The following is a 26,491-nucleotide window of genomic DNA, read 5'->3' as shown; positions in this document are numbered from 1 at the left end:
GAATTCTTTATCAGCTGAGTCACAAGGGAAGCCCAAAAGTGTTCATGAACACATAGTAAATTGCTCAACAAGTCCTTCATCTGGAGATTCATATATGCAGATATTTTAATTTTATTTTGAAAAAAAAAATAGTGAGGGTCTTCTCCCCTCACCAGATTTGCCCTCTTGAACTCATTCCTATTTCTAGGCCTTTCCTCAAGCTTTTTCTCCCACGAGGAAAGCCCTTGATTTGCTCCATCTAAATTCTACTCTTCTTTTAAAATCTTACCTTCTAAGAAGCCTCCCCAGATTTTTCTAGTCCACACTGCGGGTCATCTTCTTTGAACTGTTATGTTATAGTCACTAAGAGAAATATAAAAGTGCCCGTTCATTGTTTACCTGCTATGTCTTTAATATACTTTAAGTATATTATCTGATTTCATTCTCACAAAACCCTCAAAAGAAGAATCATGACCACATAATATGTGAGAAAACTGCAGTAGACACAGATTAAGCAACTAGCTAGAAAGTTGCATGGCTAAGATTTGAATCCAATTTTGTCTGGCTCAATCTTAACCTTCCAATAAAATTTAGTTGTTGCCACAATTTGTGGTACAGTTTTTGTCCTAACACTTTATTATGATATTAATGGTTTCAGATATACAGAAAAGTTGACTCTTTTTTAGAACACACTCATGTAACATTGATGTTTTGACTACAATTGCTCTATTTCATATCTTTCTGTCCATGGGTATTCCCTGGCGGCTCAGATGGTAAAGAATCTGCCTGTGAAGCAGGAGACCCGGGTTCAGTCCCTGGGTTGGCAAAATCCCCTGGAGGAGGAAATGACAACCCACTCCAATATTCTTAATTGGAGAATTCCATGAACAGAGGAACTTGACAGGCTGCAGTCCATGGGGTTGCAAAGATTTGGACATGACTGAGCAACTAACACTTTCTGTCCGTGTACCCATTCCTCCCTCCATCCAAAATTTCATCTTGTGTTTTTCTTTTATTTCACAGTCAGTTGCAGACATCAGCACACTTCCCCCTAATACTTCAGCAGGCATATTATTTAATTAGAGTTCAACATTTGTTTATGGTTCTGTTTTTTTCTTTTGAGGTTAGATTTTCAACTGCTGAAATGTACAACTCTCAAGTGTACTGTTGATGAGAACCACCTGTGTAACCCAAATTCCTATGAAGATACAGAAAATCATCATCACCCAGAAGTCCCCTCATGGGTTTTCCTGTCCCACCCTTTTCCCACCCCAGCCTTACCTTATCCACCATAGATTAGCCCAATGCTTTTGAGTTGTGGTGTTGAAGAAGACTCTTTGAGAGTCCCTTGGACAGCAAGGAGACCGAACCAGTCCATCCTAAAGGAAATCAACTCTGGATATTCATTGGAAGGACTGATGCTGAAGCTGAAGTTCCAATACTTTGGTCACCTGATGCAAGCAGTCAACTCATTGGAAAAGACCCTGATGCTGGGAAAGATTGAGGACAGGAGGAGAAAGGGAAAACAGAGGATGAGATGTTTGGATGGCATCACTGACTCAATGGACATGAATTTGAGCCAACTCTGGGAGATAGTGAAGGACAGGGAAACCTGGCGTGCTGCAGTCCAAGTCAGACATGACTTAGCAACTGAACAACAATTCTAGAACTTCATGGAAATGCGACCCTGTGACATGTACTCTTAAAACAGGCTGCTTTCACTCAGAGGAATGTTTCTGACATTCATCCATGTTATTGCATGTGTGGATTGTTCATTCCTGTTTTTTAACTGAAGCATAGTTGATTTACTATGTTGTGTTAGTTTCAGGTGTACAGCAAAGTGATTCAGTTATCAACGAATATATAGGATTCCCTGGTGCAGTGATGAAGAATCTGCCTGCAACGCAGGGGATACAGGTTGGATCCCTGGTCCAGGAAGATCCCACATGTTGAGGTAACTAAGCCTGTGTGCCACAACTACTGAGCCCGTGCTTTACAGTCCTTGCTTTGCAACAAGAGAAGCCATCGCAATGAGAAACCTGTACATGGCAACTGGAGAGCAGCCCTCATGTTGCAACAAAGACCCACTGCAAACAAAAATAAATATAAATAAATAAATAACCCCCCCAAACTTGTATTCTCTTTTCAACTAAATTCCACCCAGAACTGTGTGTACTTTTTACAAATAAATCAAGAAATGTGAAAAATTGAACATATTATGTATGTAAAATTTGTGGGAGAAATCTTGGCATAAAGATCACGCTAAATAGCTGTTCAACTTTCCTCCTTTTATGAACAACAGCCCTGTGAATGCACTTAATGCCACTGAGTCGTACACTAAAAATGGTTAAGATGGTAATTCTGTGTTGTGTGTATTTTAACACAATGAAAAACAAAAACAGTCATCTTGCTGATGAATCCCCCCTGGAGTGAGGTGAGGTGACAGGGTCACGTCTGCTCCACAAAAGGTTATGAAAAGCCCAGGATTCTTCCCAGCTCTGATGAGACTCTTGGTTGTAGGCCACCCCCCCACCCCCGCATCCCAGTAATCTTCATGGCCGCCTGCACTGTCCATAGTCATAAAACTCGAGAAACAGCCCAGACGTCCATCCACAAGAGAATGGGTTAATAAGTGGTGGTATATCCATCCAACAGCATATTAAACAGTTCCTAAAAATGAATGAACCATCATCACACACAGCAAGGCTGAACCTAAGAAGCAATACTGTATGGAGTGAGAGAAAAATCTCCACCAAGTATAGACAGGTTTTCATTGATTTTCTTCCATCCACCCATTCTCTATCCATTTTTTTTTTTTTTTTGGCTGCACTGTTCACCATGTTCTTTCTTGGTTCCCTCAACTTAGGCCACAACTTGTAGCTCCTTCAGTACAATCTTTTCCTTTGATCCATGACGCTTGTTTTCTAGAGAGATCCCAGCTGATACAACTACAGATGATATGATTGCATTTTTACAAAGCTTGAAACCAAGGAAGCTGAACAGTATACTATGGAAGGAATCCTATGTATCTGGTAAAACTATTTAGAACTAAAAACCAAAACAGTGCCTGATAAACTTACAGTTTAGGCCAACAGGTTCCTCTGCGGGCCACACATGGAATAAAATTGGGAGGGTAACTTCAACAACGTTGATCTTTTTGTTGTTGTTTAGTTTTTTTTTTTTTTTTTTTTTTTTTTTTTATTTTTTATAAATTTATTTATTTTACTTGGGGGCTAATTACTTTACAATATTGTAATAGTTTTTGCCATACATTGACAAGAATCAGCCATGGGTTTACATGTGTTCCCCTTCCCGAACCCCTGTTGTTTAGTTTTTAATCTTCTTGTTTTTTTGGCTGCACCACATGACTTGCAGGATCTTAGTTTCCTGACCAGGGATGGAACCCAGGCCAAGCTGGTGAAAGTAAAGTCCTAATCATTGAACTGCCAAGGGAATCCCAACATGTTCTAAATATCCAACTGAAAAGCTGTTTAGTTGGACGATGTGTTCCAGGGAGTTCCTTTCAATATTGGGCTGGCTTCATCACTTAATACATAAGTTATTTTACATGAATCAAATTGGAAAGCTAAAATATGGGGCAGGGATAGATCTGGTAAAACATAAGTAAAAGAGAAACAATCTCACAGGGACTGAAACAAATGTCATAACATAACATTATGTAATAAGCTATTTGGATAGCCCTGAGGCAGGAAGAAAAAAAAAAAACCTTAGGACTAATCATAAGGTTATTTGATGTTAGGTTTTAGGCGTTATCTACATGTTCTGCATAGTAATCCCTTATCAGATACATGATTTACAGATGTTAAAAATTTGGGCCAGTTTTGTTAGTTCATTTGGGCTGCTATAACAAAAGGCTATATATAGACTGGATGGCTTACAAAACAAAATTATTTAGCAGAGTTCTGGAGGCTGAAAGTCCAGATGAAAGTGCATGTTCGGTGTCTGGTGAGAGTCCAATTCCTGGTTCATAGACAGCTATCTCTTAGTTGTCTTCTCAGGTGGGAAGGCAGAAGGAGCAAGGGAGCTCTCTGGGGTCTCTTGTATAAGGACACTATTCTCACTCATAAGAACACTATTCCCATTCAGAAGGGCTCCACCCACATGACCTAAAAGGCCTCAAAGGTCTTTTAGGCCTTTGTGACCCTCAAAGGCCACACTGCCTATGGCCATCACCCGGGGGTTGAGTTTCAACATAAGCATGCTGGGCAGGGGAGACACAAACATTCAGTCTATATTAGCAGATATCCCAGATCCTGTGAAGTGTTGAATACACCACCCTGTGAAAGAGTGTGACAGTTGAAAAATGAAAAACAGTGTGGATCTACTAAAACAAAGATTTTCAAAGTATTGCTTGAGACAAGCAAAATAATTTAATAATTAAACTACATTTAATCTCAAATTAATCATTGCATGATTTATGTTAATGGGCTTCCCTGGTAGCTCAGCTGGAAAAGAATCTGCCTGCAGTGTGGGAGACGTGGGTTCGATCCCTGGGTTGGGAAGATCCTCTGGAGAAGGGAACAGCTACCCACTCCAGTATTCTGGCCTGGAGAATTCCATTGACTCTACAGTCCATGGGGTTGCAAAGAGTCAGACATGACTGAGCTTAAATTACATTTAATCTCAAGCAAATTAATCACTGCATAATTTATGTGAAAAAAGTAATCAAATTTGGCATTACCCCACATCATCCAAACTGATATTGTGCCTCTCCTAATACGAAGCACTGAAAACTAAATGATAGGACTTTCCCAGCAGTCCAGTGGTTAAGACTATGCACTTCCACTGCAGGTGGCAGGGATTGGGGACCTAACACTCCAAATGCTGAGTGGCATGGCCAAAAACCAAGCAAAAATGACTATAAATGGTATCACCTATGAGACAGTCTTGTCCAAAATGTTTGGCCTGAATCTAATCATGAGGAATAGTAGGACAAATTCAGAAAGTGAAATGAAACAATTTCAAAGACAAATGGCCTGGACTGTTGTAAAAAAAAATCAACGTTTTAAAAAAAAGTGAGGTTCGATGCATGATACAGGGTGCTCGGGGCTGGTGCACCGGGATGACCCGGAGGGATGGGATGGGGAGGGAGGTGGGAGGGGGATTCTGGAAGGGGAACACATGTACACCCATGGTAGATTCATGACAATGTATGGCAAAACAAATACAATATTGTAAAGTTAAAAAATAGATAAAGAAACTAATTTAAAATTTAAAAAAAAAGTGAGGGACAATAGATAACCAACGAGGACCTACTGGTTAGCACAGGGAGCTATATTCAATATCACTCATTTCCTACCCTCTTCTACCCCATGAACTGTAGCCTGCCAGGCTCCTCTGTACAGGTGATTTTCCAGGCAAGAACACTGAAGTGGGTTGCCATTTCCTCCTCCAGGGGATCTTCCCGATGCAGGAATTGAACCCAGGTCTCCCAACTTTATGATCTGAGCCACAGTCTGCTCACGGTCTTGTTTTTGCTGACTGTATAGAGCTTGTCCACCTTTGGCTGCAAAGAATATAATCAATCTGATTTCGGTGTTGACCATCTGGTGATGTCCACGTGTAGAATCTTCTCTTGTGTTGTTGGAAGAGGGTATTTGCTATTACCAGTGCTTTCTCTTGACAAAACTCTATTAGCCTTTGCCCTGCTTCATTCTGTACTCCAAGGCCAAATTTGCCTGTTACGCCAGGTGTTTCTTGACTTCCTACTTTTGCATTCCAGTCCCCTATAATGAAAAGGACATCTTTTTGGGGTGTTAGTTCTAGAAGGTCTTGTAGGTCTTCATAGAACTGTTCAACTTCAGCTTCTTTGGCGTTACTGGTCGGGGCATAGACTTGGATTACTGTGATATTGAATGGTTTGCCTTGGAAACGAACAGAGATCATTCTATTGTTTTTGAGATTGCATCCAAGTACTGCCTTTCGGACTCTTTTGTTGACCATGATGGCTACTCCATTTCTTCTAAGGGATTCTTGCCCACAGTAGTAGATATAATGGTCATCTGAGTTAAATTCACCCATTCCAGTCCATCTTAGTTCGCTGATTCCTAGAATGTTGAAGTTCACTCTTGCCATCTCCTGTTTGACCACTTCCAATTTGCCTTGATTCATGGACCTAACATTCCAGGTTCCTATGCAATATTGCTCTTTACAGCATTGGACTTTGCTTCTATCACCACTCACATCCACAGCTGGGTATCATTTTTGCTTTTTGCCAAATTTAGACTTAAATTGAAGAAAGTAGGGAAAACCACTAGTCCATTCAAGTATGACCTAGATCAAATCCTTTATGAGTATACAGTAGAAGTGACAAATAGATTTAAGGGACTAGATCTGATAGACAGAGTGCCTGATGAACTGTGGACAGAGGTTCGTGACATTGTACAGGAGACAGGGATCAAGAAAATCCCCATGGAAAAGAAATACAAAAAAGCAAAATGGCTGTCTGAGGAGGCCTTACCGATAGCTGGGAAGAGAAGAGAAGCGAAAAGCAAAGGAGAAAAGGAAAGATATTCCCATCTGAATGCAGAGTTCCAAAGAATAGCAAGGAGAGATAAGAAAGCCTTCCTCAGCAATCAATGCAAAGAAATTGAGAAAACCAACAGATTGGGAAAGACTAGAGATCTCTTCAAGAAAATTAGAGATACCAAAGGAACATTTCATGAAAAGATAGGCTCGATAAAGGACAGAAATGGTATGGACCTAACAGAAGCAGAAGATATTAAGAAGAGGTGGCAAGAATACACAGAAGAACTGTACAAAGAAGATCTTCACGACCCAGATAATCACAATGGTGTGATCATTCACCTAGAGCCAGACATCCTGGAATGTGAAGTCAAGTGGGCCCTAGAAAGCATCACTATGAACAAAGCTAGTGGAGGTGATGGAATTCCAGTTGAGCTATTTCAAATCCTGAAGGATGATGCTGTGAAAGTGCTGCACTCGATATGCCAGCAAATTTGGAAAACTCAGCAGTGGCCACAGGACTGGAAAAGCTCAGTTTTCATTCCAATACCAAAGAAAGTCAATGCCAAAGAATGCTCAAACTACCGCACAATTGCACTCATCTCACATGCTAGTAAAGTAATGCTCAAAATTCTCCAAGCCAGACTTCAGCAATACATGAACTGTGAACTTCCAGATGTTCAAGCTGGTTTTAGAAAAGGCAGAGGAACCAGAGATCAAATTGCCAATATCCACTGGATCATCAAAAAAGCAAGAGAGTTCCAGAAAAACATCTATTTCTGCTTTATTGACTATGCCAAAGCCTTTGACTGTGTGGATCACAATAAACTGTGGAAAATTCTGCAAGAGATGGGAATACCAGACCATCTGACCTGTCTCTTGAGAAACGTGTATGCAGGTCAGGAAGCAACAGTTAGAACTGGACATGGAATAACAGACTGGTTCCAAATAGGAAAAGGAGTACATCAAGGCTGTATATTGTCACCCTGCTTATTTAACTTATATGCAGAGTACATCATGAGAAATACTGGGGCTGGAAGAAACACCAACTGGAATCAAGATTGCCGGGAGAAATATCAATAACCTCAGATATGCAGATGACACCACCCTTATGGCAGAAAGTGAAGAAGAACTAAAGAGCCTCTTGATGAAAGTGAAAGAGGAGAGTGAAAAAGTTGGCTTGAAGCTCAACGTTCAGAAAACTAAGATCATGGCATCTGGTCCCATCACTTCATGGGAAATAGATGGGGAAACAGTGGAAACAGTGTCAGATTTTATTTTGGGGGGCTCCAAAATCACTGCTGATGGTGATTGCAGCCATGAAATTAAAAGATGCTTACTCCTTGGAAGGAGGGTTATGGCCAGCCTAGATAGCACATTTAAAAGCAGAGACATTACTTTGCCAACAAAAGTCCGTCTAGTCAAGGCTATGGTTTTTCCAGTGGTCATGTATGGATGTGAGAGTTGGACGGTGAAGAAAGCTGAGTGCCGCAGAATTGATGCTTTTGAACTGTGGTGTTGGAAAAGACTCTTGAGAGTCCCTTGGACAGCAAGGAGATCCAATCAATCCATCCTAAAAGAGATCAATCCTGGGTGTTCACTGGAAGGACTGATGTTGAAGCTGAAACTCCAATACTTTGGACACCTCATGAGAAGAGTTGACTCATTGGAAAAGACCCTAATGCTGGGTAGGATTGGGGGCAAGAGGACAAGGGGACGACAGAGGATGAGATGGTTGGATGGCCTCACTGACTCGATGGACATGGGTTTGGGTAGACTCTGGGAGTTGGTGATGGACAGAGAGGCCTGGCGTGCTGCAATTCATGGGGTCACAAAGAGTCGGACACGACTGAGCGACTGAACTGAACTGAACTCCCAACTCTTCTTCAGTAAAAAAATACACAAAGGAGAAGGAAGCTTGGGGAAGGAACAATTCTAGAGACCAAAGAAATAAAACCAAATACAATATCTGAAACTTGACTGGATCTTGCATCCAAAAAAAAAAAAAAAAAATTGCTGTACTTGACAATTTTAGACAATTGGAGAAATTTGAATATACACTCCATAGTAGATAACATTGAAAGATTCTTGTTCATTTACTTGGGTGTCATCATGTACTGTGATCATGTGGAATAGTGTCCTTATTCTTAGTAGATACATAAGAAATTATTTGAGATGAAAAGTCATGATGTGTATAACTTGTTTCACATGGGTCAGGTTAAACAAATATAAGCAAATATGGCAAAAAGTTAGCAACTGATGAACTACACAAAGGATATATAAGATATTTTTGGTACCATTCTCTCAACTTTTCTATAGGCTTGTGATTGTCATGATAAAAATTTGAGGGGAAAAATGCAAAACAACAGTAAAAGAAGAGCATTACTTGGTTAGTAAAACACTGTTATGCTTTGATGTTGTTAAACTTGGCATTGCATTTATTTGGAATCTTGAAATAAATATTTTAAAAATGCAGATACTTTTCCTGAAGCAATCTAAATTTAGATTACAGGGTAGTCATGGAGAAATATTTGCTCTTTGAATTAAAAGTTGACAAGGTAGAGTTGATCTTGGCAGGGTGTGCCTCTCCTACTGGCTAGAAGAAAATGTTCTCCCTATGCTAATCATATTTGAATTTTACAGTACAACTATTCACAAGATACATTTAGTATTTACCTAATAGTTAGGAATTAAGACGGAAATTGTCACTCTTCGCCTAAGGGGGAACAAGAGAATTCTAACAGATGAGATAATGATAGAAAACTTATGGAGAGGGTGAGATGCCTGGTTGATCTTGGGAACACAGAAAGGATCTAATTTTATATATTTTTTCCTATGTGGAAGAGCAGAAGGTAGAATGTAGAGAAGATTGTGTAAACAGAGTCAAAGGAAAGGGCTTGTGAAAGAAAGGCAAGGGGTGGAAGGAGAGGGTGGGACCAAAAAAAGGCAACTGTTTTTATGTGGGGGTGAGGAGTTGTTTCAAACATAACCTGTACATTTATTGTAGATGATTTTTAAGACAAAAAAAAAAAAGCACAAAGAATAAAACAAAACTACCAACATTCGATCATGGAGGGTAGCATTTAGGAGCTTCCAGGCTGTTTTCTACACACTAGAAAAAGTGATGATGACTATGAGTAAATGTTTATCGTGGAACTCTAAAAGACCAAACAAACACACATAACAAAACAGACTCACAGAGAACAAACAGTTGGTTGCCAGAGACTAGGGGGCTGGGGGATGAGTGAAATAGGTGAGGGAGATTAAGAGGTACAAACTTCCAGCTACAGAATAAATGTATAACAAATTGTATGACATAGGGAATATACTCGATCATATTGTAAAATCTTAGTATGGTGACAAATGACAACTAGACTTATCATGGTGATCATTTTGTAATGCACAAAAATATCAAATCACTATGCTGTACACCTGAAAATAATAAAATATTGTGAGTTATACTTTAATTTTTAAACATAAAAAAACACAGGGAACTTTACTCAATATTCTGTGATAACCTATATGAGAAATGAATCTAAAAAAGGATGAATATATATATGCATAACTGAATAACTTTGCTGTACACCTGAAATTAACACATTAGAAATCAATTATACCCCAATAAAATAAAAAAAACAAAATACTAGATCAAATAATGTTTTCACATCATTTTGCTTTCAACCCCACAAAAATAGTCTTTTATTATTCAGTGGGAGTGGGGCAGGAAGAGTTTATTTTACACTTGTATGTACGAGGTACTATTTTAAGCAGGCACTCACACTTTCTAAGTTAATATCACAACTCCAAGAGGTTAGAACTACCACTTTCCTCTGTTACTAACACCACAGTCATCATGTTCACCTAACTTGCTACCATGACAAGTACGAGGTCGAGTCCAGGGTCAAATCCACACTGCCTGACCGCAGAACCATTGTTTATGATTTTGGGCTTTTGTCGTAAAGAAATGGATGAAAGTTTTATGATGTTATCATTGATCTTAAATTTGCATGTAATAATTCTGTTTTACAATTTCAAAGGGCTAATTATCTTTATGAGTAACCCATTTAGACTGAAAGCACATTCTTTGAGCATCAAAGTTTACAATAGGATTAATGAACTCATTCAACAGAAATCTAAGTGTCATATTCTAGGCAGAGTACCTAGAATATATAGTCTTTCTTTTAAGTCTTATGAAAGTCCATGTGAAATTACAACAGCTTCCACTTTTCAGATGAAGTGAAGGAATTTTCTGCAAGGATGCTGGCTGTAAGAGCACAGCCATATGGTAGTTTTTAATGGACCAACTCAAGGAGCAGAACTGCATTCCCAGAATTCTCCTCTCTGTGTGTGTCACTCAGATGGGTTGTTGTTGTTTTTCAGCTGCTCAGTCACATTCAACTCTTGGAGACCCCACGGACAGCAGCATGCCAGGCTTCTCTGTCCTTCACCATCTCCTGGAGTTTGCCATCCAACTATCTCAACCTCTGCTGCTCCCCTTCTTTTGCCTTCAGTCTTTCCCAGCATCAGCATCCTTTCCAATGAGTTGGCTCTTCATATCAGGTGGCCAAAATACTGCAATTTCAGCATCAGCATTAGTCCTTCCAATGAATATTCAGGGTTGATTTCCTTTAAAGTTGACTGTTTTGTCAATCCTTGGTGTCCAAGGGACTCTCAAGAGTCTTCTCCAGCACCACAATTCGAAAGCATCAATTTTTTGGTGCTCAGCCTCCTTTATGGTCCAGCTCTCACATCTGTACATGACTACTGGAAAAACCATAGCTTTGACTATTGGGACCTTTGTGGGCAAAGTGATGTCTCTGTTTTTTAATACACTGTCTAGGTTTGTCATAGCTTTTCTTTCAAGGAGCAAACATCTTTTAAATTCATGGCTGCAGTCACCATCTGCAGTGATTTTGGAGCCCAAGAAAATAAAATCTGTCACTGCTTCTACTTTTCCCACTTCAATTTGCAATGAAGTTATGGGACCAGATACCATGATCTTAGATTTTTGAATGTTGAGTTTCATGCCAGCTTTTTCACTCTCCTCTCTCACCTTCATCAAGAGGCTCTTTAGTTCCTTGTGGGGCTATAAAAGACATTTTCCATCCAAGTGGGAAGGGAGGGGTGGAGTCAGAGCCGGGTGGAGTCTTACGCCCAATAGACCTGTGCAGGGTACCAAGGTGCTGTTGAAGTTCATGTGCACAAGTTACCTGCTGGCCCAGCCTCTCCCAAGCTACTCTTTTTTCCCTCTGGATTCTCCAAGTGTGACAAAGTGTGCTTTACCTTCTCTAACAGGACACACATCCTGTTGGAGTTGGAGTATGTGGAGTTGGAGGCTAGCTCTGACCTGATACAGGCTCTGTTTCTGTGGGTTTTTCTGTCCTCCTTTCACACCCTTTATGTCCATTTTTTTCTCTTCTTGACTGCCTGCCCTGTTGACACTAGGCGCCAACTTAAGAAAGATGATAGTTTCACAGAGAGTGATTAACCAGCTTCTGCAATTGCAGAAGCTTTACTTTTGGCTCCAATATCACTGCGGATGGTGACTGCAGTCATGAAAGTAAAACATTTTGCTCATTGGGAAAAAAACTATGACAAACCTAAACAGTGTATTAAACAACAGAGACATCACTTTGCCCACAAAGGTCCCAATAGTCAAAGCTATGGTTTTTCCAGTAGTCATGTACAGATGTGAGAGTTGGACCATAAAGAAGGCTGAGCACCAAAAAATTGATGCTTTCGAATTGTGGTGCCAGAGAAGACTCTTAAGAGTTCCCTTGGACAGCAAGGAGATCAAACCAGTCAATCCTAAAGGAAATCAACCCTGAATATTCATTGGAAGGACTGATGCCGAAGCTGAAGCTCCAATACTTTGGCCACCTGATGGGAAGAGCTTACTCATTGGAAAAGACCCTGATGCTGGGAAAGGTTGAGGGCAGGAGGAGAAGGGGGTGACAGAGGATGAGATGGTTGGATGGCATCACTCATTCAATGGACACTGAGCAAGTCTCCAGGAGATGGTGAGGGACAGGGAAGCCTGGTATGCTGCAGTCCATGGGGAGGCAGAGAGTTGGCTATGACTGAGTGACTGAACAACAGCAACAACAGATGCTTGTTATATAACCAGTGGTTTGCTTTCTTTGGTGGAATCCTGACTATTGATAGAAGACCAAACTTAAAAAAAAAAGTAAGTGGCCAAATGTAAATAATTTGATCACTCATCTTTAAATAGCTTGGAGTCACATCTGAACCTATTTTTCAGAATTATCTAATTAAGCTGAGAGGAAAGAGAGAGGTATCTTTTCTAGAGTCTGGAATTTTTGAATGATAACTAGTTTCATGTAACTTGGCAAATTATTAATTATATTACTGGTATTGATTATTAGGATCTTAAAAGTTGCTTCTGTGACTTCTCTGTCAGCCCAGTGGTTAAAAACCTGCCTTGCAATGCAGGTTGATCCCTGGTCAGGGAACTAAGATCCCATATGCCACGGGGCAACTAAGCCTGAGCATCCTAGAGCCCTCGCTCCGAAACACAAGAAGTCACTGCAGTGAGCTCTCTCAGTGAAACTAGAGAAAGCGCAGGTGTAGCAACACACACTCAGCACAGCCAAAAAAGTTGTTTCTGGCATCTATTGCTATTGTAACAAATGACTACAAAGTTAGTAGGTTATTGTTTATTTATTATTTTACAGCTGTGGAGGTCAGACATCAAAATGAGTTTTAGTGGGTCAGAAGCAAGGTATTGGGGGTGGGTGTGCTCCCTAAAGAGGCTCAGGGCTGGGGGGGAACAAGTCTCCTGGGCTTTCCTAGCTTCTAGAGGCTGCCCACATTCCTTGGCCTGTGGCTCCTGCTTCCAACTTCAAAGCCCATCTCTAACCTCTGGGTCCCTCCTCTTGAACTCTGATTCTTGCTTTTTTTGTACAGGGACCCTTGTGATGGCATCGGCCCTCCTGGATAGTCTAGGTTAGGTTCCAAGTCATGACATCCTTAACCACATCACATTTGCAAAGTCCCTTTTGCCATGTAACATAACATTGGGTTGGCCAAAAAGTTCAGTCAAATTTTTCCATAAAATGTTACAGAAAACCTGAACAAGATTTTTGGCCATCCCAATGTATTCACAAATTCTGGGTATTAGGATGTGGATATTGTGGAGTGTCATTAATCCGACTACCACAGGCACCATGGAATTTTTTTCTTGTTTCTTTTCTTCTAATGTAAGCTGTTAATCAAGGGTAACATATGTTTAGAAAAGTGGAGAAGTCATAAGCCTACGGCTGAATGAATTTTTCACCAAGTGAATAATACATAATAGATTAGAAACAGAGCACTAAGTCAACTATACTTGAATAAAATATATATATTAAGAAAAAAAAGAAGAAACAGAGTGCACAGAAGTCTGCACATGTTCCTCTGTCACTCACATACCCCACCCCCAAAGGCAACCGCTAACCTAACTTTTAATGCCACAGACCCGTTTGGCCTGGCTTGGAACTGCAAATCGACAGAATTATATAGTATATACTCTTTTTGTCTGATTTCTTTCGCTTAATCCTTATAAGTCATTTATGTTGAACATCTATTTTCACACCTGTATGTGTGTGCTTAGTCACTCAATCGTGTCCGACTCTCTGCAACCCCGTGGACTGCAGCCTGCCAGGCTCCTCTTTCCAACGAATTCTCCAGGCAAGAAAACTAGAGTGAGTTGCATGCCCTCCTCTGGGAGATCTTCCCAACCCAGGGATTGAACCCAGGTCTCCCGCATTGCAGGTGGATTCTTTACTGTCTAAGTCACCAGGGAAGCCCAAGAATACTGGAGTGGGTAGCCTATGCCTTCTCCAGGGGATCTTCCTGACCTAGGAATTGAACCGGTGTCTCATGCATTGCAGGTGGATTCTTTACCAGCTGAGCTACCAGGGAAGTCACAAAATACTGGTAAACTCACATCTGTATAGTTTGCCCGTATTTTGTTTGTGTGTTGTTTTTGTTGTTATTGTTGTTGGCCACACTTTGTGGCATATGGCAGCTTAGTTTCCCAACCAGGGATCGAATGGATGCCCCTGGCAGTGGAAGGGTGGAGTCCTAACCACTGGACCACCAGGGAAGTCCCCCAGTATTTTGAATAAATGTCAGTTTATTTATCAATTCCACAGCTGATGGGCATTTGGATGTTTCTGGTTGGGGGCGATAATAAGTTCTGCCAAGAACATACTTGCAAGTGTCTTCTGATGAACACAAACATACATCTCTGCTGTGTATAATCTGAGAAGTGAGACTGCTGGTCATAGGATGTGCCTACACCCCTCTCCCCCAGGGGGAGAACCACCATTTGGCTTCATTCGTATCCTTCCCATTCCTGAGCCTGCCCCTTCCCCCTGTCCCTGACTTCCCTGTTATTTTGCAGTCTCTCTTACCTGGCCTCCCAACACTCTGGGCCCCAGGAACTGGCAATGGGGTAAAGTTCAGCTGTGGAATGAAACTGGGAGATCAGACGAAAGTATCTGCTTCATGTGTGTCTTGGTTTACTTTTAAAATGATGCAATTGTTGACGGTCTGTTTATTTTAGGCTGTGACATACATCCCTTGGGTTAAATGGTGTGTTAAGGTGCACACCAGTGGTGTGTTAAAATGCATGGAATGTACTCAGAAAAATACTGGGGTGTTTTGTCTTTGGTGGCAGGACATTTAAGCCTCAAGAAGTGTCAGGTGGGAAAGTGGATCCGGAAGTTTAAGAAAAATCAGGAGAATGACAAAAAAAAAAAAAAGAGCTTCATCCACCCCGCTAGAATCTTTGCTAGTTGTGGGTTCTCTTGGGGAACACAGAAGGTCTGGAATGCTTGGCTATGCTTGCCTGGGAGCAAGCAGGCAGGTTGTGTGTCTCCTGCTTTGTGTAACTGGCAAACTTTAGATCTGTGTTCTTGGCCACTGGGGAAACTTTATACCTACAGGTCAATCCATCACCATCATCTTAATGAGACAATCATGCAGTTAGAATCCTTGAAAAGTTTTAAGATTGTAAAGAATTCAAAGTACTGGGCTGGCCATTACTCTTTTTTATAAAGAAAAAAGAGAAAGCTGAAGAACTTATATCTTAATTATTCCAAAGCATTAGCCATGTGGGACCAAGTTCTAGTACAAGGAAAACATGTTTTATAGTAGATCTTGTCATGAAGTTGAGTTAATTATTTACTGTAAAGAGCAAGATGTTCTGCCACATTCTGCTCTCTGTAAAGTGAAAGTTGTTCAGTCATGTCTGACTCTTTGCAACCCTATGGACTATACAGTCCATGGAATTCTCCAGGCCAGAATACTGGAGTGGGTAGCCATTCTCATCTCCAGGGGATCTTCCCAACACAGGGATTGAACCCAGTAAGAGCTTTATAATTAAATTCTGTGAAATGTGTAATTAAATTCTGTGGAATGTGTAACCTTGGTGAGTTAGATTTTTGGCAAAGTTTGTCTAATAGGTTCATTGTAGGAAAATTATATTTTCTAGTTGCTGTTATGGAAAGTGAATCTACTCACAAGATTGTAATGAACATACCCACTTTGTGATAATTCTAGCACTACTTATGACTGCATTAATTTTGTTTTATTTCCTTTTGCATGAATCCATTGGCTGGTCGGTGTGCTGGTCTCTGCCCTCTTAAAAGCCTAGGAAACACACCAATGCGTGCGTGCGTGCGTGCGTGCGTGCGTGCGTGCGTGCGTGCGTGCGTGTGTGTGTGTGTGTGTGTGTGTGTGTGTGTGTCACTCAGTCATGTCTGACTGTTTGGACTGGAACCCTCCAGGCTCCTCTGTCCCTGGAATTCTCCACTGCAGTGGGTTGCCATTTCCTTCTCCAGGGGATCTTCCCGACCCAGGGACGAAGTGTTCAGCCCTGTCTAACCCCCTACAATCTTCCAGAGGTCAGGCTGGGTCCTATGGGGAGTAGGTTGATCAAGTCTTCCTTCTCAAGTAGCTAGAAGGATCTGCCTGGGGGCAGGGGCAGGAGCCATGCCCATAACTCCTAGCATTGGGGCGGGGGGATGGGCCTCTCCAGGCGAGGTGCACCTGCAGACTCTGACTATGGGGAACCACCGTGCCTACTTAGGCCCTTTGGGGCTGCTTTGTCTTAGTCTCCTGAGACTGCTTGGCCTGAACAAATAATTCTACGTGCCATCTAGTCTAGATCACCAGGTGGTGGGCTCAGGGTTCATAAAGCAACCCCTGCAGCAGTGTCCATCATGCATGGACTTTCCCTGGAGACTCTGAGGAAGGAAGTGGCTGAAGAACAAGATTTGAGATTCTGGATTCTTAACTCAAACATTATCTTCACCTCATCTCACTGTGGGTGTGCTAAGTCACTTCAGTTGTGTCTGACTCTTTGTGACCCTATGGAGCGTAGCCCACCAGGCTCCTCTGTCCATGGGATTCTCTAGGCAAGAATACTGGGGTGGGTCGCCATGACCTCTTTCAGGGGATCTTCCCAATCTAGGGATCAAACCTGCATCTCTTATGTCTCCTGCATTGGTAGACGGGTTCTTTATCACTAGCTTCACCTGGGAATTCCCCTCATCTCACTACCAACATTCATATCTTAAACCTTTGGTGGCTTTAATTATTATTTTCTTTTTTAAAATTTTTATTGGAGTGTAGTTGATTTACAATGTTGTGTTAGTTTCAGGTGTATGGCAAAGTGAATCAGTTATGCACGTACATATATCCACTTTTTTAAAGATTCTTTTCCCACATAGGCCATTACAGAGTATTGAGTAGAGCTCCCTGTGTTATACAGAAGGTTCTTATTAGTTATATATGTGCATTCTCTGCATGTGTGCTCAGTCGAGTCCGACTGTTTGCAACCCCATGGACTGTAGCCCACCCCCTAGGTTCCCCTTTCCATGGAATTCTCCAGGCAAGAACACTGGAGTATGTTGCCTTTTCCCTTTCCAAGTAATTTTTAAAAATTAAGATTATTTTGTGTTAGACTCTGGGCTTCTGGACCCTGCTCTAGGCCAGACTTACTCATAAGTGAAAAAGAGGGACCAGGAGACTTTCTTCAGGTTGTAAACAGGGATGTTATCACTGCAATTAGGTGTCAAACATCATCACAGAAAATATGCAGTCTTGCCTGGGGCACCTAGCTTACACATGTCATTGCCTGCAAGGAGATCAAACCAGTCAATTCTAAAGAAAATCAACACTGAATATTCATTGGAAGGACTCCTGTTGAAGCTGAAGTTCTAATACTTTGGTCATTGAATGCAAAGAGCCAACTCTTGGGAAAAGACTGAAGCTGGGAAAGATTGAAGGCAAAAGGAGAAGGGGGTAGATGAAGATGAGATGGTTAGATGGCATCATCGACTCAAAGCACATGAATTTGAGCAAACTCTAGGATACAGTAGGGGTTCAATCCCTGGGTCAGGAAGATCCCCTGGAGGAGGGCATGGCAATCCACTCCAGTATTCTTGCCTGGAGAATCCCATGCAGCCTAGTGGGCTGCAGTCAATGGGGTCGCATAGAGTCGGACATGACTGAGAGACTAACACAAAACAGGAGATAGTGGAGGACAGAGGAGCCTGGCAGGCTGCAGTCCACGGGGTCGCAAAGAGTCGACTCTTAGCGACTGAACAACAACCAACAACCCTAGTTGGGAGGGGAGGGTTCCCCAGCCAGGTGACCGGATAGAGACCTTGGAGCTCTCCCTTCTTCCCTAGACTCCACCCTTTGTCCTTTCCTCAGTACAAACTTCCTCTTGAGCCTGCTGGGCTTCCCGTTCCTCCCCTCCCTCCCCTCCCTCAGGGCAGCTCTGGTGGCTCACATCTTAGGCAGGCCCTCAGGCCAGTTTCCTTTATCTCCTCATCTTTGCAGGGAGTGAAACTTGGAGAAAACCCCAGAAGGTGGTGCCTGCTTGGGGGAGGGGCTGGGAAGGGTCCTGTGGATGGGGGATATGTTTTCTTGTTAGGGCTCAGGCCAGAGGCTGCAGACTAGTTGGGGTGAAGCCAGCTGGTCTCTGGGGTACGGTGGGTACAGTGGTTACAGCACACTGTGTGGCCAGGGAGCAGGCTGAGGCCACACCACGCCCATGAGAAAGGCAGGACAGAACTTCCACCCATGGAGCGCTCTGATCCTCTCCCTAAAGCAGCCTCCGTTCTTGCTCTCAAAAATGTTCTTTCCACTCACCTTGGTATCTCAAAAAGGCTTCCCTCCTGCCTTTGAGAGAAGCCAGGAGGTCCTTCTCCTGTGGGCTCACTGTGGGGGGTAGTTCTGGAGAGGGACAGGGCACACCCAGCCTTCCAGGCTTGACTTCTGCTGGCCTTGTCTTTGTGGCGGCACTGTGGCCAGGTGGGGAGCCAAGTCTCCAGGTCTGTTAAGGGCTAACAGGTTGTTGTGGGCTGTTGCCAGGTCTAACCACAATACCATCCAGAAGCTTTAAGAGTGAGTGTTGAGGGCATAACTATCTCATATTTTAGGAACTGTCTGCTCAAGGAATTTTTCATTAAACATCCAACAGCTACTTATTGTGTGCTTACCATGTGTTAGGCTTTGTTGTAGCTCTAGAGAGATTTCAGAGGGCAAAACGGCATATATCTCTGCCTGCCCTCAGAGTGAGAAGAGACAGGCAATAAACAAAAGAGATGAGCCAAATTTCACAGTAGGTTAGAAGGTCAAAAGTCCTAAGGAAAAAAAAGGATGCAGGGAGGAAAGAAAGGGAAATGGACATGCAGAGTGAAGGTAGGTTTTACTTTTTTTTGTAGGGCAGTCAGGGAAGTTCTCATTGAAAAGGTAACATCTGAGCCAAGACTTAATCAATGGATTTAGAGCCAAAGAGAAGGAAATGGCAACCCACTCCAGTATACTTGCCTGGAGAATCCCAGGGACGGTGGGCCCTGGTGGGCTGCCGTCTATGGGGTCGCACAGAGTCGGACACGACTGAGGCGACTTAGCAGCAGCAGCAGCAGCAATGGGTGGCACTCATTTGCCAAAGTAGGAGACGTGAGAGATGTGGGTTTGATCCCTAGGTAGGGAAGATCCCCTGGATGACTCACTCCAGTATTCTTGCCTAGAGAGGAGCCTGGTGGACTAAGTCCACAGGATCGCAGAGTTGTACATGACTGAAGCGACTTGGCACACATACTAGAGCCAAAACTTAAAGGAGGGTAGGAAGGGAGCCATGAGGTTTTCTAGGGGAAAAGGGTTCTTGGCAGAAGGAACAGCATGTTCGAAGGCCCTGGGGCAGCAGCATGCCTGGCATGACAAGGTGGCCAGTGTGGTCAGAGCAGAGTGAAAGGAGGGGAGCACAGTGGGTCAAGAGGTCAGAGAAAGACCAGGGAGATCAGCTCCTCTGGGTCTCTTGGGCCTTGGCCTTTTCCTTTTAGTCGGATGGGACCCACTGAAGCATTTTTAGAGAAGGACACATCTGACCGGTTTTAAGGATCCATCAGTGGCCTGTTGAGAATGGGCAGTAATAGGACGAAGACAGAGGAGGAAAACATTTCCATTGCTGTGCTCATTTGGGCGAGAAGTACTCAGATTAGAGATCTACCCTGAAAGTTGGCTCGTCAGGGCTTACTGATGAGCACGTGTGGTAGAAAAGACAGATGATTCTAAGATTTCTGAAAAGAGATTAACCAGAACCAGAATGACTTAAGAAACGTTTTGTGAAGGAAGGAGTTTAGGGGTCTAGGTGGATACTTTCAGACTAGAGGACAGATGTGTACAGACAAGTAAGAAATCTGGGAGTAGAGGGGAGAGAGAGCTGGACAAGGGGTGCTCTGGATGGCCCCAGGGGATACAGTTGAGGGTAGCAGTCATGGAGGAGAGAATAAGCACCTATCAGAGTTCTGGAAGAAATCAGAACACGTAACACATTGGGATAAAGGAGGAGCAGTAGTGATGCTATTAACCAGTCAATCCTAAAGGAAATCAAGCCCGAATATTAATTGGAAGGACTGATGCTGCAGCTGAAGCTCCAATACTTTGGCCACCTGATGCAAAGAACTGACTCACTGGAAAAGACCCTGATGCTGGGAAAGATTGAGGGCAGGAGAAGGGGACGACAAGAGAATGAGATGGTTGGATGGCATCACTGACTCAACGGACTGGAGTTTGAGCAAATTCTAGGAGATAGTGGAGGATAGAGCCTGCCATGCTGCAGTCCATGGGGTCACAAAGAGTCATATATGACTTAGTGACTGAACAACAGTGATTACTTATAAGAGTGTGGGCAGTTAAAATAAAGGGGCTTCCCAGGTGTCGCTAGTGGTAAAGAACCCGCCTGACAATGCAGGAGGCATGAGACAAGGGTTTGATCCCTGGGTTGGGAAGATCCCCTGGAGGAGGACATGGCAATCCACTCCAGTATTCTTGCCTACAGAATCCCATGGACAGAGGAGCCTAGCAGGCTATGGTCCATAGGGTTGTAAAGAGTCAGACATGACTGAAGCGACTTAGCACAAGGGATGGTGAAGCACCTTCAGGGCCTTGTGTCTTACTGGGAAGACAAGCCCAAGTCCTAAAGCGCCAGGGGTATCAAAACCCCGAGACAGTTGCTCTGTGGACATAGGGCTATTCTTCAAGAACTGTGGCCTCCAGTTGAGCAACAGCAGCCACCACCAACCTATGGCCTGGCAGGAAGATAGCTGGGAAAATAGAAACCCACCTCTCCCACCTCCCTCGGGGGCCTCCTACTGGATGAAGCCAGAGGGCAAGAGAGCCCTTTACGGTTAGTGCAGTCAGCTGGCCTGGGGATGCAGGGGGTGGGGTGGGGAGGGAGAGGGTAGAGTGCTAGGCAGCCCACCCAGCTTTCAGAACATGCCAGGAGTTTAACTTTAGGTGACAGGGATCAAGAAAGGCTTGAATACAGAATATGCAGACTTGTGCTTCTGGAAATTGAGTGGGGAGTCAAGGAAGAGGCTCTTTGGTGATCTAGGTAATGGACCAGAGAATAATCATTTTTATGTGATAGCATCACGTTGAGAGAGAGGCATTGCTCAAAGAGTTCTGCAGGCATCAGGCAGCGGTCATAAATAGCGTCAATTATCACGTGAGCGTAAAGGGTACACATCAATGGTTTAGCACAGCACCCAGGAGACAGAAACATTCAACACGTGTGATCTATTAGTTGGCACCCCCATTATAAAGACGATTAAAAAATCAAAAACAAATGCTGAGCCACAGAGAAGCTGCTCAACTTGTAAGCCGTGTTCAACCACAGGGACATTCTGATGTTCCCAAGGTCATGCCCAACCTCACTGCTTTCCGCAGTGCCCTGAGAGACACTTCAAAGGAAGAACTGGTACGTCTTGGAGACGGACACGGGCCAGTGCCTGCAGTGTGGGAACATGAGGGACAGAAGCCAACGATGAGGGAGAGGCAGAACTGAAAAGGAAGAGATATATGTGGAAACAATTTGCTGAGGGAGGCAGGGACTGGCTGCATTCAGGGGACAGCTGGCTGGGCTAGACTAAGGGAAGAAGAGGTCCTGAGACAAAGGTGACACTGCCCCAAGGTGGAGGAGGGGCCTTGGGAATTAGATGCAAGGTCTGCTAGTCACTAGGGCCTGATGCCAAAGTTACTCATTTTTTTTTTTCTTTCAAAGTTCCCTGGAAATCTATCAAGATGTTAACTCTTCTACTTCTGGGGAAGTTATCTTACAGAAACCCAGGAGCCAGTGTTTACCCTATGTGGCCTGCCTTAGGGAAATTCGATTTTTGTTGAATGAATGAAATGATGCCGGTTTTGTGTGCACTTGAATTCACTTCCATGTACTGATGCAGTTTTGTGGTATTGTTATTCTATAGGTCCAGTGTTCTCTACTCTCTTTACATCCCTCAGAACTATGCTGACACGGTGCCTGCAGTATTGGTTCCTGCTAGTTGAAACGAAGGGCTTCCCAGGTGGCTCAGTGGTCAAGAATCTGCCTGCCAATGCAGGAGACGACAGTTCAATCTCTGGGTCAGAAAGATCCCCTGGAGAAGGAAATGCGAACCCACTCCAGTATTCTTGCCTGGGAAATCCCATGGACAGAGGAGCCTGGCGGGCTAGAGTCCATGAGATCGCAAAAAGTCGGAAACAACTGAGCGACTAAAACAACAACAAGCTGAAACTAAAGTCAGTTAACCACAGATATTTGCATTAGCACACTGAAATTAGAATTAGAATGATGTAAATAATTTTATTTGCATAATCTCCACTGCTCACAGACTAACCTCCTTTTTAATCTTTAAAAAGTGACAACAACCTACTCTGACCCTCATTTTGGACCACTCTCCTATGGGAGGTGTTGGAAACAGGCTGCTTTGCTCACCATATTCCAGATGTGCTTTTCACACTTCATGCCTTTGTGGCTCCTAAGTGGTGACTTGGAAGGCCCCATCACATTTATTTTTTAAGACAAATTAGTTCTTTCTTTTTAAAGTTCTTTTAATCTTTTGGCCACACCACATGGCATACGGGATCTTAGTACCCCCCACCACCCAACTAGGGATCAAACCCATGCCCCTTGCATTGGTGGCCCGGAGTCTTAACTACTGGATCACTAGGGGAGCCCCTTTAGGCAAATTCTTAAAACTTTCTAAGCCTCGGTTTCCTCATCCATAAAACGAGAATAATAGAGTTTGGCTCAGACTTGTCTGTGGTGAGATCAGGCATGTATTATGCATTTTCAAATTTCAGCTCTTACCTACTAGCTGTGTGCTCTTGTCCAAGCCCTCTGGCCTCGGCTTCCTCCTTCATGCAATGTGGCCAGGGTAGAAAGCATCTTGCAGGCGCCTGTGCTTTGTCTCAGGTAGTACTGTCCCACCAAGTTCGCAGCTATGTGCCCTTAGGCCCTCCTCAATGTCTCTGGGCCTCAGTTTTCTCAGCTGAGGTCACTGTGAAGTGAGAGTACTAGTAGCACCTGACCTTTGTGAAGATCAGTGATGCTTATTCAGGAGGACTAAAACATCCAAGGACTAAAATGTTGTAGTAGTTTCCTTTTAGTGAAGATGGGTGACAGTGTTACAGCTGATGTCACCAGCCATTAAGATCTTCCAACCCCCCCCCAAAAAAAATCTTCCAACCCTTGCTTACCAAGCACTTCTTCAATAATTGCTTTCCTTTGAATACGTTGATATTCAGAAGTTCTTTCCATTTACCCCCAAAGCAAACCTTAGTGTATACATTTGGAATGGTGTGGATTCAGTTGTCTGAGAGACAGACATGATTCATGCCTTGTTTGGAGACCATTTCCAGCAAGTCCCTACTATGAAGTTGCTAATGGACAATATTTCCCTTTCCTCCACTTCACTGGCATAAGTGGGAGTCAAATCTGGGTCTGTCACTTGAGAGCTGGAGGGGGGGGAAGATATTCTGCCTCCTGTCAGCCATCTTGCATTTCTACTTCAAATCTAGGAATGGTGTTTGTCACAGATGTCAGAATGAGTTGTAAAGGAACCAGTAGGGCTTGTGCAAAGGCAAACTCCTGCGATCTCGTCTGACCTCTTATAACGGTTACAAAGTCGCCCACACCACAACTGCAGTTTTGGACAGTGACCAGTGTTTGGGATATAAATTCTTGTTAACATGTTTTGAGGGCTATCTTTTACTCTTATGCTGCTGCTGCTGCTAAGTCGCTTCAGTTGTGTCCGACTTTTATGAGACTGCTACAAAATAAAATACCGCAACTGCTTGGCCATTTCTGAAAGGTGAGATTCTCTCTTCATGTTTTTGTTATTTGCTAACTTTGGTTATCTTGGAGCATCAAAGCATACTGTCCTACAGGGATATATGCACTGTAATTTCAAATAATCACACTGTTCCGAGTAGTTATCCATCTTAACAATTTAGCTACCGCCTGTGTGCCCTATCTCAGTTGGTGGCACAACCTTACGATGTTTCCTCTCATTACACTTCAACCTCATCTTATGACTGAACCTCTTAGGTATTTCTGCAGCCATCTCTTTCTCTATCCTTATACCAACTGCACTTCATCTGTTTCCTATTTTAGGGGTCTAAGTGGTTTCCTGCGTTAACACTCTCAAATCTATCCTAGATGAAAAAGCATCCTTTCTCGTTTAGAACCCTTCACTTGCTCCCAGTTTCAACTCCCTCTCCCCTAATTTTAACTTTGATTTAATGAGTCCCATCCCACCTCCAAACTCACCCCAAGCAGTCTTACTAAACTTGAGTTTCTAAACTTGTAATGTTATTCACATCTTGGCCCTTCCCACACTTAAAAGACTCTTCTAAAATCTCCCTTTCCTGGTGGCTCAGAGGGTCAAGAATCTGGGTACAATGCATGAGACCTGGGATCAATCCCTGGGTTGGGAGGATCCTGTGGAGAAGGGAATGGCAACCCACTCCAGTATTCTTGCCTGGAGAATTCCAAGGGCAGAGGAGCCTAGTGGGCTACAGTCTGTGGGGTCACAACGAGTCGGACACGATTGAGTGACTAACACTTTCACTTTTCTCCCCCTCCCACAGGTGGGTTAACCTCCCTTCTATCCCCGCCCTAAATCTCAGTCATTCTTTGCCTCCTTTCTCCTAACAGACACTGAAATCTGGGATGGCAAACCTGTAGCTTATTCCTTCATCTTTATCCCCATCACTTGATAGTGTTTGCTGAGCCAACAGATACAAGACGCACTTGCTCAAACACGTTTGGACTATTTCCTCACAAACATGTATAAAAACTTTTGCCACGTGGTGTGAATAAAAGCTGGCACGTATATGGTGCCTGCTACATGCTAAGAACACACGTTAACCCATTATATCCTCACAACCCTATAAAGTAGGGACAAATACCTGCAGTTTACTTGTGAAGAAAACTGGCCTCAGAGGTTGTGATTTACTTAAAGTCACACACTGAATAGCCCGGCAAGGACCAGGGTTAGTCTCACTCCAGGGTGTGATCTAAACCACTATCCTAACTTCTCCATGCTGTGAAGGTTACTCTACTGCGTAGTAACTGGAATTTTCAGGGTCCACTCTTTGATGGTTAGATAGCATCACGGACTCAATGGGCACGAATATGAGCAAACTCCAGGAGACACCAAAGGACATGAGAGTCTGGCTTGCTGCGGTCCGTAGGGTCGCAGAGTCGGAGACGACTGAGCGACTGCAGAATAAACAACTCCTTGAGGGCAGTGTTTTGCTTCCTGCTGTTCTTTAGGGCTCAGAACAGGGCCTTGGCTAGGCGGAGTGAATGAATCCGCAGCCTAGCACAGCCTGAAGGAAAATTTCCGGATCCTTGTCCGCTGCCCCAGGCTCAAATCCTACTACTGCCTTCCAAGAGTATCCTAAGGTCGCATGGCTCCCCCCTCCCATAGATGTCGTCTAAGGGAGTGGGCCGCTGCGTGTTTATGGCCCGCTTCCTCCCACCCCTCTTCCTATCCGGCTAAGTCCTCGCCGGCCTGGACTGCCTTCCCCAACTAGCCAGGTCGACATACTCTGCGATGTAGTGCGTTTTCTTTCACCCTTCTGGGTTTCCCCAGAACTGCGGCGGGGGTCTCACGATTCTATCTTCTTCCTACTGCACTCAGCAATGTGGACTCTAAGGTTTGCTGTACCCTCCGAACCGCAGAGGGTTAGTGTCCGAGGCCGCCCCCTTCCCCGCCCCCCGTTCTCCCATCCTGTGACTTCCCCGCATTCCTCCTCCCGTCTCCGGGCAAAGCTTCTCGGGCCGGCGTTCTACTCTTTGCAGCTGGAACGATTTTCAGTTTTAAGGGTTTCGCGTCCTCAAAGCCAGCGTTCTTTCGTTGGGGGCAAACGCACTGGCCCCAGGTGACCATCTGGGATGTTCTTCTGACAGCCCGAAGCCGGAGACTCCGCCGCGCCTCCTGGGACCCTGTGGCCCAGCGTCTCGCGGCTCGGTTCTGGCTGGAAAAGCGGGAACCTGTCCCCACCCCCATCCTAGCCCCCGCCGCTGCCCCCGCCCGACCTCAGCCCCCGGCGCCAGCCCAGCCTCGCAGCCCGGCCGCCGCCTCACAATGGCCGGCCGCCGCTTCACCGCGCGCAGGGATCCCAGCCACGCGCGCTCCCCTCCCCCACCCGCCGCCTC

At 43.9% G+C, this 26,491-nt stretch overlaps 1 long non-coding RNA gene across 2 annotated transcripts; it reads right to left on the bottom strand.

Annotated features, from left to right (window-relative positions):
- Positions 1-91: 91 nt before the first annotated feature.
- Positions 92-26,395, bottom strand: LOC145538227 (uncharacterized). 2 transcript variants are annotated; one of them, XR_014076736.1, is made up of 4 exons: positions 23,524-26,381; positions 23,135-23,324; positions 1,261-1,469; positions 92-342 (listed from the first exon to the last, which is right to left on the bottom strand). It is a non-coding gene; the product is annotated as an uncharacterized LOC145538227 (long non-coding RNA). The 2 variants fall into 2 exon arrangements; XR_014076735.1 differs by lacking the exon at positions 92-342 and adding an exon at positions 979-1,177 and having other exon boundaries at positions 23,524-26,395.
- Between the last annotated feature and the right edge of the window lie 96 nt (positions 26,396-26,491).

This window comes from Giraffa tippelskirchi, chromosome 2 (genome assembly GCF_054371585.1).
Source record: "Giraffa tippelskirchi isolate mGirTip1 chromosome 2, T2T-mGirTip1v1.2.pri, whole genome shotgun sequence".
Classification (NCBI taxonomy): Eukaryota; Metazoa; Chordata; class Mammalia; order Artiodactyla; family Giraffidae; genus Giraffa; species Giraffa tippelskirchi.
Note: the sequence above shows the minus strand (reverse complement) of the source record. Positions and strands in the feature narration are given on the sequence as shown.